Below are 13,729 nucleotides of genomic sequence, written 5' to 3'. Positions count from 1 at the left end.
GGCTGCCCACACGGAGCTGCCCCAGCTCCCACCTCGCCCGTGAGAGGAGCAGAGCGGAGGGTGCCGGGACCCGCCGGACATCGAAGCCGCCACGGGACTCGGGCACCAGCGCGGCGCCGCCCGGCCGCGGCTCGGCCCGCACTGCTGCCGCTCCGCCCGCCCGGACCGCCCCCACCCGGCGCCCGGGGACGGGGCGGAGGGACGGGGGCCGCCCCGGGGCGGGGCGGAGCGGAGCGGGAGGCCTCGTGCCGCCGCCCGCCTCGGCCGGCTTTTCGGCGGGAGCCTCTACTCCAGAGTGCGCGGTAGCGTGGGCCGGCCGCGGGCCCCATGTGGTGCCGACATCACTGACATGGCGGAATCCCCACCAAGCCCTCCTGGCACCCGCTCCAGCTAGCTGCGACTCTCTGCCGGCCGCCGCGCCCGGCCCGGCCCGCACAGCCATCCGCAGGTGAGCACGGCGCTGCCCGGGCCGAGCGGGGCTCCCCGTTCTGGGCGCTCGGCCCCGGGCTCCGCGCCGCCCGCCCTTCCCGGCTCTTTTGTTCATCGCGGGGCGGCGGCCGCTGCCGTCGGGGAAAGTTTCTCCCTCTCGGTGCTGGGGTTGGGATGGGTGAGGGGGGAGAGGAGTTTCGCCGGGCTCCTGGTGAGGGGCGGCACGGCGCAGAGCGGAGCGGCTGTCAGCGCCTCCGCCCGCCGCAAAGAGCGGGGAGCCGCGGGCGGAACGGCGCTGGGCTGGGCTGGGCTGCGAGCGGGGCGAAGCGGCGTCCCAGTCTGGAGCCGGGGAGCGGCGGAGCGCGGCGGCGCTGGGATCCGAGCGGGGAGAGGCTGCGGGAGAGCCGAGCAGCTCCTCCCGAGCCAGTCCGCCCTTGGCTGAGCGGTCTGGGGAGGGAAGATCCTGGAAACGTGGTGCGTTGCTCGCCAGACACCTCTGTAAATGGCATGGTACCAACAGACGGGAGGGGAAGAAAAGAGAAGAAGTCTTTGAAAAGCTGAACTTAAGCTGAGACGCGTCTGCAGCCCTCGCTGTGCCTCCCCCCGTCCCAGTTCTCAGAAATGCGCTGTTTGAACAAGGCTTTGGCTGAGGCGGTGCGGTCGGGGCTCGGTGTAACGAAGCATTTATCCCATCGCTATTTGTAGCAGAAAGGCGGGAGCTGCCGCTCTCCACATTGGTAACGTTGGATTTCGTTTGCATTTCTTTCCTTCAAGTTCCCTTTCACAGTGGGAAAACTGAGAAGTGGAAAAGGCCAAGTTTCTTATTCAGTGGGTGTTGTTTTTCCCTCTGTAGCTCGGTGCTGGGCTGCAGAGCAGTGCTCAGGTACACCCGTACCCGTGGCCACGTTGGCTCTGACCACATACCCTGCAGAGCCCAGGGCTCCTGTGTACATCTCTGCAAGGTGCCAAACTAGTCTGATCTGAGCTTACCAATGTGGTGGGCGGTGGGATTTCAGACTGGCATGCTGTTTTATGTCCAGAATGTGATTTCTCTGACTTTTTTATGTGCTGCCCTGGCTGATGGATTGCTGCTGGGGGATAGAGTGTGCTTGTGGGAATGCTCCCAGGACCCCCAACCTCTTCCCCTGCAGGACAACCCCTTACTTGTGGTCTCACCCCTCTGCCACCTGTGCCTTTTTCTTGTCAGTATGAGAATATGCAACCAGTGCTACCAATAAGAAATGATTGTTGGCTGTGTTCCCAGGGTCACGCAGGGTCTTGCACAAGAATGGGCTTTTAGTGCTGTTCTCCTAATCTTCAGTGCTCTGTGGTTCTCTCTCATTAGTTTGAAGGCAGTTGTGCTTTGAAGTTGCTTTGGGACCCTGCTGGGACAGCAATGCCAGCTTCCCCAGAGGTGCTCAGAGTTGTTCTTCCCAGTTCACTATCCCTGAGAAAGTTTATGCTCATAATGTAGCACAGGAGTCTGTGTGGAAGGCGATATGTATCACAATCTTTGTGAGCTATTGGGATTTGAGGTCGCTGCTGGGACAGCAATGAGAGCTTTTTTCATGTTGTTGCTCTACAGCTGGCTGAAGTCTGTGAAGGGCACAGTAAGGGTGGTGAAATGCTGGTGCAGTTTGCCCAGAGATGTATATGAGGGGTGCCACGGTCAGGCTAGACAGGGCTCTGAGCACCTGATAGCTGCTGCACCCACAGCTCCCCCTCCTTTGCAGGGAGGTCAGACCAGATGGCCTTTAAGGTCCTTTCCAACCCAATTCTGTGAGACATTGTGTGGCAGTTCTGTGTCTCTAAGAAGTTAGCATCAAACAAGCTGTTGCTCTCTATAGCCGGAAAGCGTGGAGCTTCAGTCTGGTGAATGTTAGCACAGAAGCAAATTTGTGTGGATCTTAAGTCTTACAAAGCAGCTGTTATTACCTGAAAGCCTCAGGACCAGAACACAGCTAATAAAGCAAATTATATTCTACAGTACTGCTGGCCTCCGCTTTGGGAGGAGCAGATGTGGGGATTGCTGGCGTGCAGTGGGAGCGTGAGGACTGGCAGTTTGGCTGCCTTGGGAGCAGTCCCAGCCTCTGCACCAGGAACACCATGCTAGCAGGCAGTGAGTTTTGAAATCGGTATCCTGGTGCATCTGAACGCGTTTTGTGGAACGTGCTGTGAGTTATGGAAGGCTATTCTAAACAAATGTGACTTCAGCGCACAGCAAATAAAATAAATAGCGGAGGCGGCCAACAAACCTCTGTGTAAATCTCAGCTGTGCAAAAGAGCAGTGAGGCAGAGTTCTGCAAACCAGCTGCAGAGCTGCCTTGTGCATAGGTGATCTGTTCTGCGCCGCCGAACAGCAGCAGCGGGGAATCCTTCAGGGATGGGAATATCAAAAGTAACGTTGTTTATGGCCAAGGTTTAGTGTCGCCGTGTGATCCGTCCCTGGAGATGGAAGGTATGTGGGAAGAGGGAAGTTCTTCGAACAACACAGTGGAAATAGGAGACGCTGGGTACACAACGGTAACAGGCCACCTACAGGCAGGAATGCTGGGCGGTGGAAAACAGATAACTCCTCAAACATTTGCCAGTTGGGATGGGATGATTACGTTTTCACCAGTTTATTCTGAGCACCTCTGCAGAATGAATGTGGACGCCCCTCTTTTATTGCAGAGCTGACTGCCAAAAAAAAAAAAGGCACAAACTAATTAAACCTGATTTATTGTGCAATCTGAAGCGGCGCTGGAGAGGTTGGTTGCCTTGCAGAAATTCTGCTGCAGATGTGAAATCTGTGCTTTGGGTGAGAAACTACGGAGCTGCTGAGCGAGTTCAGGAGAAAAGTGCTGTGTCTGCTGCAGTCCCCTCCAACCAGGAGCATTCCCCAGAGGTGCCAACTACCATGGCTCTGGGTGTTATGGAAGGAGGGATTGCCTTGTAGCAAGGAAAAGCCTGGAGGTTAAAACATACTGGTTCTCAATGGTGTGCTTCCTGAGCTTCAGCTGTCCTTTACTTACCAGTAAATGCTGTTGCTTATCAATGGATAACAAACGACTACTGAATCAGCCCTTCGAGGACCAAGGACCACACAGTTTGCGTTTCTGGAGGTGGCATACTGAACTCAGGCACTCTGCATATTGAAGGAAAGCTGTTTATGGTGTTCTCTTTTGTACATAATCTGAATCTAAAAGCGATTCGGAATTAAGATGCTGTTCTTTTAAGAGAACAAGTTTGCAGCTAATGCTGGTGTGTATGTTTGCATCTGTCATCTGCTTGGTGGTACTGTGCAAGCAGCTCAGCAGTGATCAGTATGGGTTTGAGTGGAGTTGTAGCCACTGTTTGTTTGTTTGTTGTGTTAGATTGATATTATCTGAAATCACATGCGCTGTGGATCTGCAGGTGACATGGTGTGCTTGGCTGCTCAGTGCTGACTTGGTGTTTCAGTGTTCTGTGGCTGAAATGCACATTCCTTGAGTGCTTCCTATGTAATTCCTGTGACTGCGGACATTTCTATTATTAGGTCCTTCTAAAGGACTCTTATAATAGAATGTGTGTGTATGTATATATTTAAACATGCACTTCATGCCTCCAGAAGTGCTTCATATGGAATGTTTTGAAAAGCAAAAAAAAAAAAAAAAAAAATCGCTCTCAAGAGGCTGTTAATAGAAACTTCAGTGAGCAACAATTTGAGATGACCCTCACCACCCTCTGAGATCCTTGGAATGCCAGGAACAGCTTTCCTCATGCTGTTCATCAGAGCTAGCAAAATGCTGAGCACATCCTGCTCAGTGTGTAGCTGCCTTTCTGGGCCTCAGCGTGGCTGTTCTGGTTTTCGTGGTAGCTCCCTGCTCCCTGATTGTCCACTAATAAAATGCGGATGCTCTGTGCTGCAACCTAAATCTCCATGGTGTCTTTTGCCCTGTGTATTTCGGTGTGATTCTTTAATCAGACCTAACACAATCAGGTACGATTTTTCTAGAAGCTCGGTACCGGAAGCAGCCTGGGAAGAGAGTTCCTGCTGTCTTTTGGGATCATCTTGCTGTTTCTCTCTCAGTTAGTTAGCTGCCAGAATCTATTCCACTTTGTGAGTAACATTGATTGTGGAAGCGCATGCTATCCAATGGCAATCCGTATCACAGGAGTGACCTTATGCTTGCTGACACTCATGCTGGTGGTTATTAAGTATCAGGTGGTGCTCTTTACTTGTTATTTATTTATCAATGTGGGATAATGCAGCAGAGAAAAAAAGAGGATAACATTTGCTGATAACAAGAGCGTTTAATAGGCTTGCTTCTGGTGAGCCTGCGGTCACATAATGTCATCTTACAGAAGAGTTGCTTTTGATGTCCTGATACAAGCAACTGAATTGTGAGCAAAAGCATCACCTTGTGAGAATAAATCAGTTTATATATATATAAAAGATATTAATACTGACCCTTTTGAGACCCAGGAAATCTTTCTGCTCTTCTTTAGTGATGTACACCTCTGAGGTGATGATGTTAATAACCTGACACAGGCTGATCTGGGCTGCACTGCCAAGCAACTGCAGCTTGGGAAAACAAACCTCGCTGGGCCCTGTGTCCATCAGTGGGAGTTGGAGATATCCTCACCAAGACAATATTCATCCTCTCCTCACTGGATGTGCCTGGGCTCATTTATGCAGCCAAAATGCTGGCAGCTCTTAGGGAGCTGTTTGTTAACTCATTTTAACATGTTAGGTGTATTGTTATCACCCGAATAATGGTTGTTGGAGTCATTATTTGCCACAGTGTCTCTTCTGGGCTGTATTTCTTTTCAGACTCTTTCAAAGAGGTAATTTCACCAGATGGCAGTGGGAACAGCAGCAGAGCATGGTGTTTCTCTCAGCACAGCGCTGACTCCTGCCTGGGCTATTTTGACTTTCCTGCAACACTTTGCCTTCTTGAAAACGTGGTTAATTGTCTGCTAGTTTATTTCTATGCATATGTTTTATACATTGAAACATTTACACATGAATGAACTTGGCTAAATGGAGCAGATGACATGAGCTGGGTAACCATAGCATTGCTTTACAGGTCAAAACAAACCCCTGTAAATAAAGATGCGCAAACACTTAGTCTGTAAAGCAGTACAGATAATGCCAAGGGGAAAAAAATCTGCTTCCATGACAAGATAAGGCAAATCAGAGTGTACCTTGTAGCTGACACCTAAAGGACCATACCAAAATAATGTCTTATTTCATCTTCTGGTTAACGTCAGCGCTGGTGCCCTCTGCCCAGAAGTCATAACCATCCCCTGGGGTTATCCACAAGGATGCAGGTACTGCTGCATCATTCTTAGGCAGTGCTGTACCCTGCTGAGCTGTTGTTTCTCTGCTAGGGAGATAAACCAGCACAACAGGGCAGCAGCTTAGGGCTCCTGGAAGTTTTTGCTGCTGTGTGATACGTTCCAGCTCTGCTTTGAGGTGGTCCAGGGCTGTGCTCTGACAGGATTTGGTGTGGGACACTTGGGCTTCTGTACTGATAGTTGACCGTAAGTGGCAAACAGGGAATTTGATGACTAAGGAAGGAAAAAGTCAGATGTTATGGTTTTCAACAGAGCAAATTTTGATGTAATGTTGGACAGGAGCATTCTGAGTTGTTAAGGGTACTCATGCTTACATAAAGTCAGCCTTCGTACTTCTTATGTGTCAACTTGTAGCAAAATCAACATTGATTCTGCTTTGCACATATTTATTTTTGCTGCTCCGACGGATCTGTATAATTGCTTATTGCTTGCTGCTGCTTCTAGTGATTGCACGAAAAATAAACATCCTCTGAGGCTTTCAGAGTGCGAGTTTGTTCCTCATTTGAAGCCCATCTATGAGTGGCTATCTGCACCCCAGCTGCTGGAGTTCCTGCTGTGGGGAGGAGTGGTCTCATCGCCTAGTTCAGTTTTCTCCTATCTACAGGGTTTCATGCACGCAGTGTCTGATCTGCAGCCTTCCTTTCTTGATTAATAGAGCTGGATGTTCTTGTCCAGGTCTCCATTGCCCTCCTCAGTGGCTGTAGGAAACAGTTATGGGAATGACTGCTGGGACCTTTGGACTGTAGCACAGCAGCCACCTCTTGCTTCTGGATACAGTGCAGGAGTCAAGGCCTTGGGATGCTTGTGCGACCGTAATCTCTGCAGCATGCAGGATGGTGACGTTTTGATTTGTATGCCTCTGAATAGGGTGCTTCAGTGGATGTGTGAGAGCTGCTGTGTTACTGGAAAGGCAATATTTGTACATACCCAGTGCTGAAGTTAGACATCAACAGTTTCGCTTCCTTTTGGCATTTCTTGGTCATGCAGTCACGCAGGATGATACACTCCAAAAAGTTGCTGTAAAGCGTTTTTCAGTTTCTCAGTCCTTCCAGGCTGTTGGAGTGCTGTCTCTGCAAGCAGATCTCAGTCCTTTGACTTCTTTCTTTGTAACTTATTTGCCTGTTCCATTCTCCCTTCCTTGCATGTTTGAATTGCATACCTTTGTCTTGGCATATCCTGAGTTGCTGAGGATGGTGTAGGGGCACAAAAATAGGTAAGTGGATGGTTCTGATATGCCCTGAAATGTGGAAATACAGAGGTACCGAGAGCAATAGGCTCAATGTTTTGCAAATATTTAATAACTAAAATGTCTGAATTTATGTTTTCTGGAAGAAAATGAAACGTGAAAGTTTAAAAGGAAAAAAATTGAAATAAAGTAGTGAATGGTGTGCAACACCAAAGCAGAAACATTTTCTGTGATATGGGAAGAAAATCCAGCCTGGGTCACCTGTAATGCCAGGAGAGGCTGCACAACCAACAAATGACTTACGCTTGCACCAGTTCTCTCGGAGAAGAAAAATCAGCATTGTAGCAAAGGCATTATCTAGCTAATTGCTTGGTAGCTGTTCTGAAATTGCTTTAATATTGGCCCTTGGTGTTCCCTTTCTCAGCAGAAAAGCTTTTGCTGGTGAGTAGTTAATGCTTCTGGGGGTGAGGAGCATGCAGCCAGTCCAAATGCTGCTCTCATCTCAGTGTTCTCCTGCAGCTCCTGGTGCTGCTTTCAGTGACCAAACGGAGTTTTTGCTGCTGTTGTTGTTCCAAAAGAGTCAGGTTTTGCACTGAATGAAGCAGTGTATGATATGCTTTCATTTATGAGCTCCTTGGGGAAATCGTTTTAATTGTCTTTATGTTAACATGGATAAATCAAAAGTTGTTTCCATCCATCAGGGCTGGAGACATGAAACAAAAGCCCAGCAAACTCCCAGATGGTGGCAGATCCTGGCTGAGGGCCACTGCCAGGCACAGCTCAGCCTCTGTCAAAGCACATGGCTCTGGTGGATGTCACCATCTTTGGTGTCCCCTGTACTGGGGAAGGGGTCAGGATGGTACCCATGGTCTTCAGGCTCAGAGCTGTGGCTGAGCCCACTGCCAGCTCCCCAGGGCTGTGATGTGAGAGGGGTGGACATTGCCTTAATGGCAGCTGGGTGTGCACAGCTGGATGCACTCGGATGGGTGCCCTGGTTCCTGCAGTCCCGCTCGTGCTCAGCATCCTCTGGTTTAGGAAGGACTGCCTGGAAAAATCAATAGTGTACAGTTCTAGCTGCTGGCATGGACCACCAGATGCTGTGAATTGAGTTTATTAATTAATGTTACTGGCCAGGACAGACTGTCAATTTAATTAGCAAATCATTAATTAAGCATGAGTGAATAACCAGTGTGATGGTTGCTTTGCTCTCGGCGGAGACCAGAGCACCTAGCAGAAGATTTTGTTACCCTATCTTACAGCCAGGGAAGCAGAGCAGGGAGGTGGCACCACTGGGGATGAAGTTGGTGCAGACTTGCTCTCACCGAGGCCCTGCTGGAATTCTTCTTCTGGCTGGTCTCATCTACCCCTGTGCCTTTAGCAGTGCTGCAGGACACAAAGTCAGAAGCTGGCTGCAGAACAGTCACATGCTAACACAGCTATCTCTGCCCACCCAACGTGCAATCTTGTCAGAGGTGCACTAGGATTTGTTTGACAGGACCTGTTTTATTAGAATTGATTGAGTCTGTATCTTTGAATTCCTTATCAGTGGGATCCCCCATTGCCCTTTAATTGCTTTCTCTGGAAGTTATGTCCCCTAATGGCACACAGCTGTTCTGCTCCCATCAGCAAATAGGGTGGCGTCAGATCTGCAGAGAGAGCTGCATCTGGCCTTCATTGCAGGACATTGGGGCTGACTTGCTCATGGAGGTGATTCACCCATCTGTTACAAGTGCGTGGCTTGTCTCTTTTCAAATATGGAGTGGAAAATTGTAGTAAATGCTTTTCTTTTATTTTTAATCCAACATCATAAGCTGTATTTTCATTTGTTGTTTGGGTGTTTTTTTGCAGTTGGGTTACACCACTAGATTTCCATCTTTCCTAATTTATTTAGGAAAAAAAGAGTTCACTTTTCTTGTTGTATAAATGATGAAGAGCTCTCCGGATTTGCCTTGACTCCAGGCAGCAGGCTTGGTCTCACACCAACTTTCTGTAAGCTGTACTTTGCTTTTATCGCTGTCTGTTCTTCCTCCTGAGTTCTGCACAGAAGTAGCACCTCCCTGCTGACTGCAGAGCTCCTGCAGTCCATATTAGTGATAGTGTTCCTTAAATCAGCATATTACTTTTTTTTTCCCCACTTAAATAAATCAGTCTCCTCCCCTTTAGCAACCTGTCAATGGATCCAGGTTTCTTTGTTCTCTGAAACTCTTTGCTGCTTGTTTTCCATATTTGACGAGAAGAGCTTTTATATTCCCTGCATCATCCAGCAGCGGTCATCAGAACACGAGTTTTAGCTGTGTGTGGTGAGGGCATCTCCTGGTTAGTCACTGCTAAAACGTGGTGTTTAACAGTGACTTAAAAGCAGAACTTCAGCTGGATCAGATGATGTTCTACAGATAAAGGTTGGTCGTTGTTTGTTAATGAATGTCTGTCTTTTGTCAGAGGTAATTACTGCAGCTTGGTAAGAGATAAACAAGAGTTCAGGCAGAAAATAGCTGGGCTTCAGTCTGCTTAGAGAAAGGGATGGTGGATGTGAAGTGATTGTCCTTGGGTGTGTGACTCCTGTGCTTGCTGCTCCCATGCTATAAGGGAGGAACAGCAGCTTTGGAGCTCAGGCACAGCTCCAGCACTGAAATACCAACCTAGGCATAAATAACGGGAAGGTATGTGTGATAGATCTGTTTGTGTGCTGGGCTCCAGGTGGTGTGCAGCACTGTTGGAATTCCCAACAACAGTCTTGAAATGCATCCTTGTTAGACGCCAGAGCTGGCTGTGCTCTGGGCAGTAGGCTTTGCATGCGTGAGGATGAACTGAATGACCTAAATGTGGGCGTGAGGGAGCTCTGGAACCCTGGATGTTGGGATGGGAAGGGCTCTACAATATAGAAAGAATTCCAAGTATCATTTTGGTTAATTCTTTTTTGTAGCATACTGCTACAAATCTACTTTACTTCTAATGACAGTGAGTCCTGATTTCAGCAGATTCAATTATGTTTATACTGCCCTGCATGAGGACTGAGTTCTGCCATTCTTGGTATCTCATACTGAAACTGTTTTTTTTTCCTCCCAATGCTTGGTTTGCTTTTGTAAGGAGAAGTATATTTGGATGAAATTGTCAAGTGGTATGACAGCTTACTGCAGCTGTTCCCAGGACACACGGAAGGATTCTGAATGCTACGCTTTTGTTACTGACCCAGTGACAATTGTTTATACTTCAGAAGAAACACGAAGTCCAAAACCAACTTGTCAGAAATGGACACAGGAAGCATCCGTTGCATTTGCCAGTTAGATTCTATGAAACTGAGTTTGGAAGAATGTCTGAAGGGGCTTTGTGTTCTGAGCTCTGAAATGCTCCCATGCCTTTTCTCTTTCTCTGCCCTTCCTGCTGCTGCTTATCTTCAGGAGCAGTTTTTTGGGCTGCAATCGGAGTAAGAGTTTGGCAAGCACAGCGGTAGCCTTTTCTCTGATGCAGATCAGTACATCTTCATTCAGGATATTTGTTCCTAAAGCTGTGACATTTTTAAGCTGTTAAAATGCCGTTGTTGGTACTCTGATAATCTTCAGTGGCTTCCACTCAGATTGCGCGTTCATGATTGATGTCAGACAGATCAGTTCTTATCTTCAGCCATTCTACAGCATTACTTGGCTGTTTTAGCTAAACGCTTGGCTCAAGTTGAGGCATTTTATTAAGGAGAGCATGATAAGGTATTCTCTTCCCTCATTCCCTCCTCCCTGCTCCCCTTTCTTCCCAAATGCAAAGCACTGAGGCTCAGGTGGTGGTGCTGGGAGGTTCTGCTTACATCAGTTGAATTCTCTGTGGGTATTCTCATTTTTGTGCCTAAAAATGAACTTTGTTGGGTGCCTGCCACACACTGCTTTCCAAGAGAGGAAGAAAAATCAGTTTCTGATCTCTATGGGTGTAAAAGAAACATATACAACAAGGGTGAAATCCCCCCAGCCTACAGTGCTGGAGAATCATTCTGTAGGCAAATAATGCAGTAATGGGGATGGAGGTTTTTGAAGCAAGCTTCCCCTGAAGAATTAATACCTGTCAACGGTGGCTTTTCGGTAGGCTTAATGATCATGCCTGGAGAGTAGAAGCTGAAGATGTAGTGAGTATCCAATTTATGTGAGTATTGGAGGGAAACTGAAACAGGAACTCTTTTGTTGATGTAATGTCTTCAGATGAATTGTATTGCATAAATTAGGTAGCTGAGAGGAAGCCTTAAACCTTAGGAATTTGTTTCATTGATTCAGTGGATCTAGGATCTCTTCTAAAGCTGGTATTTATTGATTGAGCATGGGTTCTTACAGTGAACTGTTATGATCTTATGGAGCTTCACCAGAAAGGTCTTAACAGTTGTGCTGCTTTTCTTATATAACTAGAAAAAAGCCTTTTTTTTCTCTGTAGTATTACTCAGCAGTGGGGTTTAATTGGATTGTTTTGATTGAAATAGGAAGTAGCACATTTTTATGCATTGTGTTGTACACTTGAACTGATAGGATGTAATTAGACACTTCATTTTGTTTCCATTTGACATCTTTCAACTAATTAGTAACATGGATTGCTTTCTTTTGCATCACTTTATTTTCAGTTGATTAAGTGCACTTACTTAGCTCCTCTAAGGGTACAAAATTAAGAGCGTGCTAATTGTGCAACGGTTCTGGCACATGCAGATTGCCTCGGTGTCACCTAAGGACAAGACTTCTGCTGGCAGTGTGGGCGCTGCTCCCTCTGCGTGCCCATGGGCAGGTGTGTCAGCTCTTCCTCTCCTGCTGTCTAGTTGGAGCTTGCTGGCCATGGCTGAAAGAAGCTCTCGCCCCTGGGGATGGATCGCTTTCAGCTTCTCGGTGTTCAGGCAGACTGCTTTGGTGACTGTGGGTGGTTGGTGGTGGAGGCACCAAAGGGATCTCAAAGGGGCTGGCCTGGAATCTAGTATACCTCATCCAAGAGCTGTCCTGAGGTGAGAGGGCTGCGCTGTTGGGCTCTGCTAATTTTGGCATATTGTGCTGTGACATCCTTGAGTACTGATTTGAACATCTGTTATTGATGTGAGGCACTGAGTGGGATCTAACTTGTGCCTAGTAACGAGGCAAAGCCGGCAGTGTTGAGAATTGAAAGCCACTGAAGTTGTCTTGCGCTGCTGATCGCAGCCTGAATGCGTGCAACCTCCGGTGCTGGGATGAGAGGTAAACAGGACAGACTTCCCTTTACTATTAAAACTTTCTAAATGGAATGAAGCTTTTTGGGTGTGTAAATATGACATTTAGCTGCTTTTTTTTCCCCCTTCTATGCAGAGGGAGTCCTACTGCATCTCATCATTCTTCTTGTAGTATATCTTAAGACCAGATTTTGATGCTTGCACATCCAGAACTTGCTCAGAAGTGTTTGAGCCCCGAGCCAGTAATGAATAAGCTGCGTCAATCTCACTTGTGCATGTTTTAGAAGCATTCAGCTGTGGGTTCACTGTCACAGAATCATAGGGTGGCATGTGTTGGAAGGGGCCTTACAGATCATCTATCTCTAACCCCATACCGTGGGTCCTCAACACAGACAGCAAGCTACTTAGGGCCCTTAGAAAGCACTAATCTTGATTTTAGTGTGAATCCATGTGTGGTAACTGTTGAGTCGTGGCTTGAACCACTGATTGAGCACCTGGGGAAAGGACCCAGTCAGCCCTGGGAGCACGGGTGAAGGCAATTCAGCTGTGTGACCTGAATAGGTGGAGCCTGGCTGCACCTCTCCTAGACCTCATTTAAGGGCTGTCTGCCACTGTGGAAGGATTTCCAGTTGGAGGTCCCTCCCTTGTGGGATTTTCCAAATCTTCAGAGATGGGTAAGTACCTTTCCTTTTCCTTTGTAACACCGTTTGCACTAGTTCCTTTGCTACTGCACTCCTGTATCGCCCTTGCACTGCATTGACCTTTCTGGTTCTAACAGTGCATTTTAAGATTACTCTGCTGCTGGTTAAGAAACAAACTACTGCCTGCTGAAAAATTGCTGTCAGTATGAATAATTGATTTTTGGTGGTGTTTTACTTGGGCCCGAAACTGGTCACGTAGGGAAAAGTTGCATGGTAAGTTAAAACATGGCCATCACCCAATATCTATGCCATATAATTGAGGTGATTTCATGAAACCTGAGTTTTTCTGTCCAGTTGCTCTTACCCCCAATGACAAACATGGATTTGAGGCTGTTGGGTGTTTGTGCAGAAGCTGCCCGAGTGCAAGTTGGGCATCTGGGAATGCAGCAAGCTGTTTAAGACCTTTCAAATGGTTTTATTTTAGATCCAGGAGTCCCTTCGTGGCTCTGGGTCCACCCCAGAGGCCAGACAGCCTGCTGAGCCGAGTGCCGCGTCCTACACTGGGCTGCCTGCCTGCTCAGAGCCTGCTGCAGCTGGAACCCGGCCCTCCAGACAGCCAGGATGTTTGCTTTTGTGGAGTGCCGTTGTTGAGGAAATCGAGCGAAGGGATCACTTGAAAGGCCAAGCCACCTCCATGAGATTAGGCCATTAAATTATGCTCGCGGCCCTCATCTTAAAGCACCTTATCAGGAGGGGTTGGGGAGGATGTAGTTGCAGGCACTGCTCAGGAAGCAGCTCGCTTCTCCTCTGCTGGGCTGTAGTGCAAGGAGTGATTCTGAATGTGGCCAAGAGGAGCCTTGCAGCAGCTGTTGGACCTGGGCATGAGGCCGGGGCAGGATGGTGTGCCTATAGACCTGCACTACTCAGAGCTGGGCGACACGAGGGCAGATAGGAGGAATGCAGAGCTTTTAAAGTATGGTAAAGCTGGATATC

The 13,729-nt window shown here is 48.0% G+C and overlaps 1 protein-coding gene across 3 annotated transcripts in view; it reads left to right on the top strand.

Annotated features, from left to right (window-relative positions):
- The first annotated feature begins 251 nt into the window (after positions 1 to 251).
- The window catches only part of FNDC3B (fibronectin type III domain containing 3B), a 148,316-nt gene continuing 134,838 nt past the window's right edge, over positions 252 to 13,729 (top strand). The window contains exon 1 of one of the 3 annotated variants that reach the window (XM_052685753.1): positions 252 to 448. The gene's annotated coding sequence lies outside the window, so the exon portion shown is untranslated. Of the gene's footprint in view, positions 449 to 6,839; positions 6,965 to 12,706; positions 12,770 to 13,729 lie in introns of those variants that run through there. The other 2 variants (XM_052685755.1, XM_052685754.1) reach the window with 2 other exon arrangements.

This window comes from Tympanuchus pallidicinctus, unplaced genomic scaffold (genome assembly GCF_026119805.1).
Source record: "Tympanuchus pallidicinctus isolate F22 unplaced genomic scaffold, pur_lepc_1.0 scaffold22, whole genome shotgun sequence".
Taxonomy (NCBI): Eukaryota; Metazoa; Chordata; class Aves; order Galliformes; family Phasianidae; genus Tympanuchus; species Tympanuchus pallidicinctus.
The sequence above is the reverse complement of the archived record's forward strand: the minus strand, read 5'-3'. Positions and strand labels throughout refer to the sequence as shown.